Source organism: Lepidochelys olivacea (assembly GCF_965140295.1).
Source record: "Lepidochelys olivacea isolate rLepOli2 genome assembly, chromosome: 9".
NCBI classification, from domain to species: Eukaryota; Metazoa; Chordata; order Testudines; family Cheloniidae; genus Lepidochelys; species Lepidochelys olivacea.
Window position 1 is genome coordinate 4,925,472 of NC_140419.1, and position 13,024 is coordinate 4,938,495.

Here is a 13,024-nt window from a genome sequence, read left to right on the forward strand (position 1 = left end):
TTTTCTGGTGACCAGTCCCTAGTCAGAGACTTTAAAAACATAAGAACGACCACACTGGGTCAGACCAAAGGTCCATTCAGCCCAGCGTCCCATCTTCCAGAGTGAATGAACAGAACAGGTAATCATCAGGTGATCCATCCCCTGTCACCCATTCCCAACTTCTGGCAAACAGAGGCCAGGGAAACCATCCCTGCCCATCCTGGTTAGTAGCCAGTGATGGACCTATCCTCCATGAATTTATCTAGTTCTTTCTTGAACCCTGTTATAGTCTTGGCCTTCACAAGATCCTCTGGCAAAGTTCCACAGGTTGACTGTGCATTGTCTGAAGAAATACTTCCTTTTGTTTGTTGTAAACCTGCTGCCTATTCATTTCATTTGGTGACCCCTAGTTCTTCTGTTATGAGGAGGAGTAAATAACACTTTCTTATTTACTTTCTCCACACCAGTCATGATTTTATAGACCTTTACCATAACCCGCCTTAGTCATCTCTTTTCCTAGCTGGAAAGTCCCAGTCCTATTAATCGCTCCTCATATGGAAGCTGTTCCATACTCCCATTCATTTTTGTTTCCCTTTTCTCTACCTTTTCCCATTCCAATATATCTTTTTTGAGATGGGGTGACCAGATCTACACGCAGTATTCAAGATGTAGGCGTACCATGGATTTATATAGAGGCAATGTAATTTCCAGTATATATACACAAAACTTGTCTCATACTTTCCATACATACATCTTACAATGTTTCTGATGACCAGTATGACACAAGCTTTCTTTAGAGACCTTACATGACATTCTTTTGGTGAATTCAGGGGATTCCCTGTCCCTCTGTACCCTCTATCACTCAGCATCCATAGGTTCTTGGGTCACACTCATGTCTACTGAAAAAGACTTTTTAGAAAGTATCTCCATTATCTGTCCAAATGTCAGCATTATGGTTATGGAACTATTTCCACCTCTGCCATTTTCTGGTCTCTCATTTTTCTCTTCTCAAGTGTTTGGCCTCTTGCCTTTACCTGTCATAGCATGGAATCTGGCAGTTCTTTCACTCTTAGACTGGGACTGCCCTGTATACCAACTGCCTATCAACCTGCAGGACTCACTGGGTTTCAAGCACCTGTGTTTCCTCCTTTTCAGAACCCATGACAAGTGACAGTGACCCACAGCCTTCCTAAAACACGTGTGTTTTTTATTTAGCAGTGATGGCTGATTCTAGGGGCGTGCGAGCAGGGTGGTCATGCAGGGTGCCAACTTCCAGGGGATTTCTGCTCTGATTAGCTGGCTTTCTTTTTTTTTTTTAATTTAAAACTTCACCAACTGGCCGGTTGTGAGTTCATTTTCTCCTCAGCTGCTGGGGGCTGGGTGGGCACTGAAAATGTTTTCCACCCTGGGAGGCAGAATGGCTTGGGCCACTCATATTGCCGTTGCAAGAAAACATTAGAGAGAAAGATTTTGCAGCAAACATACACTCTACATGCATATTTAGTCTCAACTACTCTTGCACCTCGCTGCAAGCTAAGTTAGATCAGCTTTCCCCTTTGGCTACAGAAACAGAATAGAACCAGTTTACATTCTCCTAGCAAGCCAGATCCTCCTGTGTGTCTGTAGGACACAGCCTTGTTCTCATTTTCCTACTCACCCTGTTCAAAATAGTTCTGGTGTTCCCCTAGGGGAGCAGACTAGAGCCATTAATGCTATACACTCTGGCATTTTCTCATAATCACTCAAGTGTAAGCGATCAGGTGACTAGTAGAAAGAGCCACCCAGCAAGACCCCTAGGGTGAAATATCCATTCCATTCTTTGGTACACACACCACACTGGTATCTGGGTCTGTCACAATATTAATCATTTTTAACGAGCACCCTCGCATTTGTCACAGCTAGTACAACTGAACCTCTCCAACGCATATATATAATGTTTTTCACTTACATAGCAAGTTCAATCCAAGGATCTCAAAGCTCTTTGCCAACAACAAATCAAGCCACACAGTACTCTGAGGCTAGACAACTGAACAAATAAAATAGGGCCTGATCCGGTGACTGGGGATTAGATTATAATATGTAAATATTTTCCCAGATGGAAAAACAGAGAGGTAAATGACTCACCTGATATCACAAAGTCTTGGGATTCTATTTCCAAATCCATCTCACTTTCTAACATTTAGTTCTGTGCTCTTAACCAAAAGACCTTCCTTCTCCAATGAATGGGAGACCATATGGGAATCAGCGAGTAAACAAATAAATGTGGTAAACCTTATATCACAAAATAAACTTTCCTTTGTGAAGCACTGAGATCCACAGATTAACAAGCACAATAGAAAAGCTAAGTATCACCATGCTTCACATTTTCATGGACTGATTGGTTACCATCATCCTCCCAGATTTAAGAATTTTATTAAGATGAAGTTAAAATAAAAAGAAAACGGTACAGAGTTTAAGTGTAGAAGTTTCTGGTTATCAGGGAATAACAAACAGATTATCCAGGGATGCGAAGTTCGGTTTAGGATCGGATGGCGTAAAGAATACATAATCTGAAATATCCCCGATTGGGGGGTAAAAGGTTAACAGGGCAAAGTACAGACATTGAGATATGAGGGTATGTTGTTCATATAATGTCTATGTTCAGGTGTGGAGTATAATGAGTGGATACGATGATGAGGATGGATTTACCCTCATATGGTGAGATTTAATGTTCAGTGAGTTTATGGTTCCGGATGCTTCAGAGAGATTAAATCTTTCCACCTGAGACAGCTCTCAATGGCCATTAGTTCTATTGTAGCTATACAAACATCAACATTTCTTGAATCAACCAGGAGCACAGTATTCATCCCAATGGGCTGTGGCTTCATGTTATTTCTTTCATTTCTTAGACAATTCCTTCTGATCCATTTGAAACCTGTGTTCTGTTTCGTTCGCTGAACAGCTAAATTTCCAGTCTTTGAGATATCATCATGAGCGAAGGGGGAACACACAGGAGCCTTAACCATTCATCCCTTCCATCTTCAAATACATCCCAGGGAGATAACTTTGCCACCCCATCATTAGAGAGACATGGTTGGTTGGAAGATCTTGTATTGGTTCACCACAGAAGTTGGTCTAATAAAAGATATTACCTCACCCACCTTGTCTCTGTCATATCCTAGGACCGACACAGCTACGACACCGCATCCAACCCACCATTGGCATTTCTTGCAAGTTGTCAAGATCCCACATTACGTGGAACAGTTGTATTAATAGAATCAACAACCAGAGACAGAAAAAGCATGTTAGGATAGTTACAAACACCAGAGTTACGAAATGACCAGTCAACCACACGCCTCATTTGGAACCAGAAGTACACAATCAGGCAGCAGCAGCAGCTACAAAAAATAAATAAATAAAAATAAAAAAGCAAATACAGTACAGTACTCTGTTAAATGTAAACTACTAAAAAAATAAAGGGATATTATAAATAAATTATAATACATTCTTCTTCTGCATAGTAAAGTTTCAAAGCTGTATTAAGTCACTGTTCAGCTGTAAACTTTTGAAAGAACCACCATAACGTTTTGTTCAGAGTTATGAATATTTCAGGGTTACGAACAACCTCCATTCCCAAGGTGTTCATAATTCCGAGGTTCTACTGTACCTTGTCCATCCATTCCACACCCCTTTCTGGCTAATAGAGGATTCCTCCTTATAATGCAGGATGTATTGATTTAAATGAAAGCAATTTAAATAATCAGTTTCAATCAGCAAGCAGGAAACCATTAAAATCGTTGATTTTAACTGTTTTGTATTTGTACTTCACTTATTTTCCTAAAGAAAGGTTGATTCTCATGGCTTGGTAACTATTAAAACCATGTTGATTTGCAATTAAATGGAGGCTTTACACTAATTTGGTTACTCTCTTTGTTAACCAGGAGGATACATTATATTATCTATGCACATTTAAAAATTATATAGCTCCACTTTCATTTATGTAGATTCTTAATTTTTACATTTTTTATTTTGTTAGAAAATGGTGAACGGTGCATTTCTTATTTAGTAGGTGATGAATATTTTTTACTTGTGATTTATATCAAGCTCTATTTGGATAGAAATTCAAATTCAATTAAAAATGCACAAGAACAGCATTCTCATTTTTTTTTGTAATTAAATAAAACTACCTTACATGTGCTTGATACACAAGAAAAAATTGTTTATCAAAACATGTTTTGCATTTAAGACTAACTGATCTATTAAACAAAGGAAGTATCTGTAGTTAATGAATTGAACTGATTGTTTCCGGTGAGCATGTCATTCAAGGTTTTAGAACTGGTAGATCTCATCCTTTCACAGCTAGTTGTTATTTATAGGTTGGAAGCAGAAAACAAGCATTCCTGCTTTTTCAACTGGAAATTGATTTCTCAACTTTGAATGACCTTAGTTATTGAAGTGAGCTAATTGAATAAACACCTAAAAAAATATTCTGTGCAGCTGCAGAAGAGACTACTGCTGTTAAAAGCTGATTTAGCACTTCAACAAATGAGTTTAAGGTGTTTAACCAGTGACTTCCCCCAATCCAGTGGTCAGACTCTCTTTAAAACTTGGCAGGAAACATATACTACTTAATTTTTATAATATATTTAAATGTAGGCCTTCATGTAGGATGCCAATTTCAGAATTAAATTATAAATAGGTTTATGTTTTAAAAATAAACCAGCATTTAATTTAAATCAATTTTTATCCATCTTGCTACAGTATATTCTCAGTGCTTCGCCTAGTCTAGGATTAAATGGCTCAAGTGATGGGGCTTTTATCTTCTCCCTTAGGAAACTAGTCTATAATCTAAGAGCTGTCAATTATTTTCTGACATTCATCAGACATTTTCCTTGTAAATTTGATCAGGTTACTCCTAGTTCAACCACCTTTTGAAACCACCCTGAAATATTCCTCTCTCTCTCTGGGATTTTGCCCCCTTCAGATAATGGAGTGAAGCCGTGGTTAAGATCCATTTCAACAGAATTCACTTGCAGGAGTAAAGGGAAACCGTCTTTCCCTACCTGTAAAGGAGGAAAAGCTGAGACACTCATTAATTCAGCTGAAAGCATCAGGCGTTTGCAACCAACAGAATCATACTCTGTTACCTCTTTGTTCCTCATCTCAAAGGAATTCCATCTATCTGGTCTGGTCAGGGAGCTAAGGGGTGACATGATGGATACATTCACTGGAGGAGGAGGGATCACCGTGCTCAGGAGAGGAACAAAAGGAGGCAGGATGACTGTGGAAACCCTAACTCCTGCTTGGATCCCAGAGGACACCAGTGTATGCCATGTCTCTTGCAACACCGGTTGGAAAGCTGTGGTCTGCACTCATCTTTACAGCTGCTTGCTGGTGTGCACTGGGAGACGGGACCATTCCCCACCCAGAAATGCCTGCTGGGACCTACCAGCACTCCAGGCCACACTGGTTTCCCACACCTACACCTCGTGTAACCCACTGTTCCATGTGTGTTGCAGGTCCACTTCTGTGCCCATTCCACAGAAGAAAATATGCCTTTTAGGGATAGAGTCAAGGAGCTCCATCTATTTAGTTCAACATAAAGAAGACTAAGGGATGACTTGATCACAGTCTTAGTACCTAGATAGGGAAAAAAAACTGATAAGGGGCTCTTCAGTCTAGCAGACAAAGGTCTAACAAGAGCCAATGGCTAGAAGTTGAAGCAAGACAAACTCAAACTAAAAATATGGCACAACATTTTAACAGTCCTTGGAACAATTTACCAAAGGATGTGGTGGGTTTTCCATAACTGAGAATTTAAAAATCGAGATTGGATGTTTTTCTGAAAGATCTGCTTTAGAATTAGTTCAGGAAGTCCTATGGCCTGTGCTTTGCAGGAGGTTAGACTAGATTATCACAATGGTCCCTCTGGCCTTGGAATCTACAAATCTATGATATGAGTCTGTTACAGGCCCTTCTGAGGAGCCCCTGGCTCTTTAGCTCAAACTAAAGCAGCTCATGCTTTAGCTATGGAGATCCCCAGTGTAAAAGCATGACTTGCTACACCTGTACTCCCCAGCACCTGGACCCTACGTCCTACACGCTGGTATGTTGGCAGAAAAGGTCTCTTGCATGCCCTCTCTTCCTTCCCTCTTTTGAGCATCCAATGCAGGGCCAGGCATAATTTGGCATATTTAGCTGGAAAGACCAAGAGGAGCCACCATTTTCCCCATTTGCTCTTTGGAGGCAAAAATGACATCAACCTATCACAGAGAGACATGGTGAAAACACTTCACAAATGTGTGTGTCATCCTTGTTCAGGGGCCATGCTAATCTTCTATTGTTCCAATTTTAGTCTATATCTTTTATTGGACCAGCTTTCAAAAGCTCATCTCTCTCACCAACAGAAGCTGGTCACCTCACTCACCTTGTTCCTCTAATATCCTGGGACTGACACAGCTGCAACACTGCATCAACCCATCATGACATTTATGGGAGGACGTTGGCTCACGACATGATGATGCATCATCATCGTCATCCTGTTGCAATACTGTGGGGTGAAGATGCACCATAGAAGTCCAGTACAGCTTGAAAAATGTATTGGAAGTGCAAAGCGTTCTCTCCCTGACATCAGGCACTCTGCCACAGTCACAAGTGTGATATCAAAACAATAGATTAGACCAGAGGTCCCATACTGCGGGGCGCACCCCTCTAGGTGGGCATGGAGGAATGTCCAGGGGGACATGACAGCCTGGGCCAGCCCTCAAAGGAGGAGAATGGGTGGGGGGTGAGGAGCACGTGACACCCAGCCCCTCCCCACCCCCAGCTGCATCCCTGGCTCCCAGCCCCAAACCTGGCCTGTCCCCAGCCTCAGTGTGACTCTGCTCCCGGCCCCATACCAGCCTCGGCCACTGTCTGTGGCTCTGTTCCTGGCCCCAGCCTCTGCCCCCTTACCCCTGTCCACGTCCCCTTCCCTCCTGGAGCCACAGCCCCGCTCTCAGCCCCAGCTCTGTGCGGGTGCGGACAGGAGTAAGGGGGGGGTGAGTCTCAAAAGTTTGGGGACCGCTGGATTAGATACTTGAATCGTAAATTTACTCTTCCCCTTTCCCCCCTTTAATTAAAGGTATTCCATTTGTGATACATGGCACTTCCAACATCCACTGATCCCATGAGAAAAACCTCAGCATTTTAACAATGGAAAGGAGGGGAATGATGAAAATCCATCCCAACTTCTAATTAAATCCATTTAAGGTTGATGCATCACCTTATGGGTTATGAAGAGAGACTCTTAAATAATAAATAATAATCATAATAATAATCCCTATTTCTTATACAAGTGCTTTACATCAGTAAATCTCAAAATGCTTTACAATCTTTTTAAGGTATTTATCCTCAACACCCTGGGAAGTAGTGTTGTCCCCATTTCACAAATAGGGAACAGAGGCAATGTTTGGTCCCCTTAGGAGCTTTCCCAAAGTTCGGGGGTGTTCGGATCAGGGGAGCTGGTTTCTAACCATCTTTATTGGACAGGGGCCTCTGAGGAGCAAATCTCAGAGCTTGATATGTGGGAATGGTCTCTTGGTAATAGAAACCCCTCCTGACCCTTGAATAGAATTCTTCAGACACAAAAATGTAAGTGGTTCAAAGCTGTAAAGAACACCACTGAGGTTTTAAAACAATCAGGCTGAACATTCTGTGATGTAATTGTAGAGATTACTCCCTTGTTTGCTTGCTTTATAATTGTAGTTTTAACAGCCAGAGATGGTGTTATGTATGGGAAAACACATCTCAGAATGACAGGGGATTTAAGCTAAGGGGAGGACAAAAACATTCTTTTCTTTATTCCTTGTTTTCTTTAGAGATCGGCCGTATCAGTAACGCAGGATTTTGTTAATAGAACCAAAGAGCTTCCTCGCTATAAGACCTGTTATATAACCTCTAATTTAATAATGTTATGTCTCAGCATTCGGTTCCCTTGGACTCGGGCTGAGGCATCTCCCAAGAACAGCCCTGCATGCTTGGTTACTCTGACACTGTTTCCTTTGGGAGAATCTGTCAAGAATCACTCTGACATGCCTTTTAAAGCCTAACACCATCACATGTTCTTTGCATGGGGGAGTGTTATAATGGATACCCCAATGCATGTGCTGTAGGTAAGCTGATCTTGACCTGCAGGTACAGCTTATAGAATCTCGGCATGTCCATCCTGTGGGAAACTGACATTTCGAAATTTCTTTTCCTCCCCATTTGGGGCAAAAAGTAGACACTTGAAAGTTTCCAAAAAAGGTCATTTCAGAAATCTAGAAATGACTTCATCCAAGTGCTTCATTATAGTTTCTATTAGTTATATAATATTGCGGGGTGGGGGGGGAGACCACAGAGCCCCTGGCATGGGGGGCTGGGAGCAGTGGAGGGCACACAGAACCTCTGGCATGAGGGAGGAATGGGGGTTACAGGGAGCTCCTCAAATAGAGAGGAATGGGAAGCTGGCACACAGGAACTCATGGTGAGGAACAGAGGGATTCCAGGAGCCCCTGGTGTATGCAGCATGCTCTGCCTACAGAAGCAACGAAGTGTGACAGCAGAGCAGTCGAAAGGATAAAGTGAAAACTAAGCAAGTGGGTATTTTTCCATCAGACACATCACCACCACCAATATGTTCCTGCAAAACATTTCCGTTGCGTTGGATTTCCATTGTGTTGGATCAGCATTTGTCAAGGGAACACTGGTCCATCAGAAATTTTTCAACCAGCTCTACTTTTTCTACCAGCTCTAGGACTCTAGGTACAAACCTTATCTAAAGCAGAGAACTGACATTAACAGAGTCCAAAAGGCCACGATGGCTTAACACATGGCTGGGGCCACGAGGACTCAAGTTCTAGTGTGATGTCTGCCTTTGGAATAACCTTCATACGTGTCACTTTACCAATATTAGTGAGGCCTCGACATGCCTGAGACACGGGAAAATGCCCGTATTTTACGGGCGAGTAAGAAAAGCATCACTAGCTTAGGTGATTTGCCCACAGTGACTTAGTAAGCTAGCAATAGAACCAGTATTAAAATTCCAATTACTTAATTACTACATTACACAAAACTGAATTAAATGAGGCTTAAACTGGTTAGAGAGCTTCTAATTTAGAGATTAGCACTGGCATATGTAGATCAATCAAACAATGGTGCTACTTCTCTAATAAAAACCAAGCCTGTGTTCTTACTATTCCTGTATAACCCCATCAAAGGCAAAGGCTCTAAATAGGTCTCATTGAGGACATAACCTGAAGACAATAGCTTGCACAAAGGTCACTGAATACCTCTGTAAGGGCTTGTCTACATGCCGAGTGTAACAGCACCCTGGAACCCCCATATTCACCACTGTCACATACTGATATGTTTTGTACAAAGTGTGCCCTGTGAGGTATCATCATAAAAGTCTTGATCTGTTGAACATTAATATCCTGTTGGATTGGATGTGTTGTCATTGTATGTGAAGTTATCAAGTTTTGCTATGAGTGTGTTACTGAAATGTGTTATGAGGTTGGGAACACCCATAACCAGCCTTTCTGGTACAACAATGGAGGAGCCAGACACGCTGATGTCTGGCATACAATGGAGAATGCTTGACCAATGGGGGTGGACCCCCATGTCACGAGCACAGATCTGTCCAACAAGCTGGAAGAAATTATAAAAGTGGGAGTGACATCTTGACTTGGCCTCACTCCCCGCACAACTCAACACCTGAAAACACACCTGGAGGACAAAGACTTTGAACTGGGGAGATGGTCCCAGGCTGAAGGAGAGTTCCAACCTGTGTATAGAAGATCTGTGACCTGCTTGTACTGTCAGGGTGAAACTGCTTGATTCAAATCCTGTCTAGTTTATAGACCTTAGACTGTGAATTTATTTTATTTCTCAGGTAACCAACTTTGATCTCTACACTTACTACTTATAATCAATTAAAATCTATCTTTCGGTAATTAATAAATCTGTTTTATATTTTACCTAAAACAGTGTGTTTTGGTTTAAGTGTTTAAGAAATCTCAGCTCAGTGCACAAAAGCTAGTGTGTCCTCTTCACATCGAGGGATGGACCGACTGGTAATGAACTTACACTGGTCAGGCTTCTGACTAGGGCACAACAGTACAGCCTGTGGTGCCAAGCTGAGGGAGAATTGGCTGGAGCCTCTCTACTATTGGTACATGAGTGGCTGGGAGAAGCATTCATGTAACTCATTTGGGTGCATCCCTGCCCTGTGGATGTCTGTGTAAGTGCAATACCTGCCAGAGGTTTGGAGCGTATCGTAGCATCACAGTGTGAGGGGGATACTCCACGTTGGTGGGATAGAGGGCACAGTGGTCCCACAGTTCAGGTTGCACCCCAGGAACCCCATCACACAGAGTTTCATTCTTTGAACTTAAGGTGCAATTTCAAACATATTTCGTTACACCAATGAAAAGGGCTCCCTCTTTCTTTAGTTTCAACCAGGCTTATTTCACTTTAAACTGGTTTAAAACTAAACAGTAGTAAGCCACCCTGAAACCATAAGAAGAGTGTCCACACAGAGCTTTGCACCAAACCAGTTTAACAAAACCAATGTAAGCTTGTGTGTAGGCAAGACTTAAGTAGTGATGATGCATGGGGAGGACAGGACAAACCCAGTTTGACACCGAGATCTGAGGCAGAATTTGCAGGCCCAACAAAAAAACATCTTTACACTTGAAAACAGAGCACAGAAGTCACAGAAACCCACTAAGCCGACTGTGCAGTCACTTTTCAGAGCAGAATCTCTCATTAAAAGCCAAAGCTCTCTTTGCTCTGCATGGATGTTCAAGAAACCACCATACATGTGGTAGAAGATCTAACATGATGTGCACGTGACAAGCTCAGTTCATGACCTCTTACTGGGGAAACCCTCACATTCCCATCCACTACCCACTAGTTATTACCTTCTCTTTCCTGTGTAAAGTCAAATTTAGAGTGTAAAATCTTTGTAGCGGGTACCTCTGTCATTACATTGACTGTAAAGTATCAAAGAATTCTATGGTGCTGTAGAAATAAACTAAAGAACAAACAGCTCAATTATATAATGATTCACTAGTGCCCCATTAGGCTGGAGTTATTCAAGTGAGATCTGCTAGAACTTTTGATCAAGAAGTGAAACAACTTATGGTGAAGAGCAAAGAAAGCAACATTATACAAGATTTCTAGCAACATCAGGCAAATATAACAGAAGCAGCATGCTTAGTCCTTACTGTATTTCCAGTACGATTTTACTGATGCGAGTCAAAATGCTAATCTGTTTTAACCTTTTTATTGTCTGAGCAGCGGTCTTTGAAAAATGGCCTTTCCCCATAGAACTGCACATGGTTCATGTAGTGAAGCTGTTAAAATCAATACATTATATCAAAATATTGCCGGAAAAAAACTCAGTTCTGAGCACTTGGGAGCTACGTGTAGCTGTAAAACTGCACAGACAGCAGGAGCGGAGGTCAGAAATGGGGCACCATATGTAGATGGCTAATGTCAGTGAACATAGGAAGTCTCCTTTCTGGCATAGTTATCCATAACATCCACAAGTGGCCGAATCCTGCCTCTTCATTCCAGAGCTGCTGCATTTTTATACATGCCCCTTTTCACAAACGTCTCCCTGCCTTCTCCCATGCTGCCCCCTATGCATGGTAAACCCTTCCTGAGCTCATCCATACAGCTCCTACCCTCTCCACCTTTAAATCCCTCCTGAAGACTTCCTGGAAGACTGTGCTGTCTGCAAGGAATCTAGCTGATTTATAATGGCTAGACCAAGACTCAGCCATGCAGCACCGTGGCCACTCTACATATTGTAACCCCTATCTTCCTAAAGCTCCTTGCCAAAGAGACTGTGCCTTATTTCTGTAGGAAAGCCACCTAGCATCTTTTCAGCGTTACAAGAAATAATAGTTTGCATTTCTACTTGTCTTCTTTCCAAAGAACTGAAATTTTACTAGGCAAGGGAAGTGACATGGCAATTCAAGTTCGCTATAACTCAAAGATGAGAACCCAATTCAGTTTATAAAAAGACAACTGGATGCTAAGTGACCTCAAAAGGTTGAATCAAAAATGAGACAGTGGGTGGTCTAGTAATGCTATGAAGCCATGGAGAAGCTCCTCTTGGAGTTCGGACTTCTACGTCGGTTTATTCCTCTTTATGCCGTTCTCATGGGGTCACCACATCTTAACGTCTTATCGGTGTTTCACAATGCAGCACTGTCACACAGGGCTGAATCAACACGATGCTGACTTTTTTCGGGGGAGGGGGTGGGGGGGGGAGGGAAGACCAGGCAAAATGCTGCCCCAAAACATGATGTGAAATTTCATGGGCCTGAGAAGTGCTCTCAGAACCCAAGAGCACCCTGTGAGCAGGATTTCCCTGTCAAAAATAAAACAAGCTCAGAAAATTCAGACAGTGCAGAGGAGCAGCTACATTGATCAAAGATCAAGATATTGGGGACAGGCCAAACAGCCAGCAGAGACAATTAAGAGGAGATAGTTCTGGAGGCTGGGGAACCGCTGCTCTTAATTCAGCATATGAAACACCCAAAAGGAGTAACCAATATATTTTATTTTCAACCCAAGAGCAATGATTCAGCCTCTGTCATTCGGCTGGAGCTTCTGGTGTCCCCATGGTATGCCCATATTTGGCATTGAATAAAAAAGCAAAAGCTGTTTTCTATTTTAGGCCAAACAACAAGGAGAAAGAACCTAAAATATTCATACACTGGTCCATTTACAGCCTGCATCCTATAAAGAACAGTTTTCATGGAAGAAAACCAGCCAGACTGAGATATGAACGTTGGACCATCTAGTCCTGTCTCCTGCCTTGACAGTTGCAGATGCCTTGTTCTTCAAAGGGAGACCAAAACCCATCACATTGCTCCTAGCTGTGCAATTCTATACAAGATAGACCAGGAGGGAAATTTCTTCCTGAATGCATCAGCTGATCAGAATACAACCAGAAGAATGAACTGGTTGCTCCTTATATATCACCCTGTTTTGCATAACTACTTAATTAGCAGACAGTTATATAGCCTCT